Genomic DNA, 2,293 nt, shown 5'->3' on the forward strand with positions numbered 1-2,293 from the left:
GGAGTCATAATGGACTAGGCTTTGAATTAGATCCCTTTAATCAAACTTCAATTGTTTCACGCAGTATCGATTTAGGCTCTAGTTCATAGCGGGTAGCACTCTTAATCACTACAAGAATTTTATGTTTTCCCTACAAAATTTATTTGTGGGGAAAGAATCTTATTTTGTGAGGAAATACATTTGCAGACAAAAAAAGTTTGTAGGTACGTTTGTGGGGCAAACATCGAGGGGATAGATATAAGATTACAAATTTTTGAAATTTGTGTGCTAAGGTTTTTCCTTACGAACCCTTGGAGACGAATATAATTCGTCGCGTAAGTTTTCCTCCAACAAAGTAATTCATCTGCTAAAGTTACTTCTAAACACAAAGCAATTTTGCTTGTCCCTACAAATTATCTTGTGGGCTAAATCTGTTCATCCCCACAATAATATTTTGTGTGGAAAATTTATTTGTGAGCCAAGCATAAACATCTTTCCTTACAATTAAAAGTTCGTGACAATGTGGAACAAATTATTTTGTGGGTTGAACCATGTTTTTCTGTAAATACTTTTTAGTGGGGAAAGGATATTTGTAGGCTATTAAAAAAGAATTTGCAAGGAGAAATTAAATTATTTCTATATTTTTTACGTTTTATTTATATTATACTAATTTTTTTAACCTCATTCAAAATAATATAAAGATACAAAAATCATAATAAATCGATTAAAACGTAATGTCAATCAACACTAAATCCAAAATATTTCATCAAAACACGAATAAATGAATTTCACCAAGTATGATTACATCTAAAGTTAAAATAAGCAAAGCAAACATGCTATATATCTATTGTTATGCAAATAAAAAAATGATCTTTAGTCTCTTTAATTAGACATGCACTGATTCTCACCTAAGCTATTCTCTTCATCCTCAATAGCATCATCTTTCTCATTATCATTATTCTCTATTGACAATCATATAAATGGTGGTACAATGAAGCCAGGAACTCTACCACATAGTTGGTACATAGAATGATGCGAAGATTGTAATGTAGAATTGAATTGTTACTCAACAACCTTTAGCTTGTTTTGCGCATTTTACTCCATGTTTACTCGAGCTACATCGACTACCTTTCGAGCAGCACGTTCTGCTTCCAACTCCTTCTCCAAATTGTGTACATTGGAAGAAGATATCCCAATGGCTCGAAGACGACCATCTCCTAACCCAAGAATTCGACGCCCGGGCTTCGTACCTAGAACAGACATTATAATATTAATTCCGACATCAGGATCATCTATCGGTATCTACTCCAAAGGGGTATCTTCGGAAAGTTGCTGTTCCTTTGCCCTCTCTATAAGATATCCATACTCTTTGACAAGTATCTCATCCTACAAACACAACCAACAAGATATATAAAATAGTCCACAAAATCAAAGTTTGCAAGAGATAACACAACTGTACAAAAGAGATATAGCACAAGTTAAGAAATATAATCATATCTCAAGCTAAGAAAACAAGTTTATAATGTTGAGTATTTCTTACATGTTGAGCTTTAGTTGCATTACAAGTCTAACACTTGTTCTTTCCAGCATAAGTGAACTCAAATGTGTCGACTTCGAGAAACTTCGAACCATCCTAATAAGAAAAAAATGCATGTTTCAATTATTAAATTCAAATTCTTAGCAAAATTATTTAATTACGTCATGTTGATAACCAAATAAATTCACTACCTCAATCATCTTCTCCACTATGTATGAGAAAGGGCGTGAACCAGTACGATGATTGTACTAATTCTTCGATCGGTTCACTATGTTTGCTGATGATGTATTCTGCAAAGAAAAATATATAGATATCACATAACAAAATTAGAAGCAAAAGATATGAACTGGTAAATAATTACACAATCAATACCTTGAACTTATTGGAGTTCAAATGATTACACTGGTGCATCCATTGATTGTAAACCTCTACTGAGCAGATCCAAAGAGCTAAATGCCATATGGGCAAAAGGCAAAGGAAGAACTGACTAAAATTGTTGAAAAAAATGTGTGTGAGAATTCAGGTTTTTGATAAAGATCGTTATGGTCGCGCTGTGGGAGACGTGTATTGCAATGGCATATTTATATAGGTTCAATCAACAAATCAAAATATAACATCCTTGAAGGCTTTGACAAGTTATTAGAAAAAATAAGTTAATTTTAGTAAAACCTTCAAACATCGTAAAAGGGAGAAGCATGTCGTGATTGCTCAACGTCTTTAAACTAAGAACTTTTTTCCCCAAAACTACAGAAAAAAGGCATACTCAAATTAAATGAC

At 32.9% G+C, this 2,293-nt stretch overlaps 1 long non-coding RNA gene across 1 annotated transcript; it reads right to left on the bottom strand.

Annotated features, from left to right (window-relative positions):
- Nucleotides 1-729: 729 nt before the first annotated feature.
- Nucleotides 730-2,287, bottom strand: LOC111377788. Its single transcript, XR_002699778.1, has 4 exons — nt 1,889-2,287; nt 1,708-1,806; nt 1,520-1,612; nt 730-1,365 (listed from the first exon to the last, which is right to left on the bottom strand). It is a non-coding gene; the product is annotated as an uncharacterized LOC111377788 (long non-coding RNA).
- Nucleotides 2,288-2,293: the final 6 nt, after the last annotated feature.

This window comes from Olea europaea, unplaced genomic scaffold (genome assembly GCF_002742605.1).
Source record: "Olea europaea var. sylvestris unplaced genomic scaffold, O_europaea_v1 scaffold17238, whole genome shotgun sequence".
In the NCBI taxonomy this organism is placed as follows: Eukaryota; Viridiplantae; Streptophyta; class Magnoliopsida; order Lamiales; family Oleaceae; genus Olea; species Olea europaea.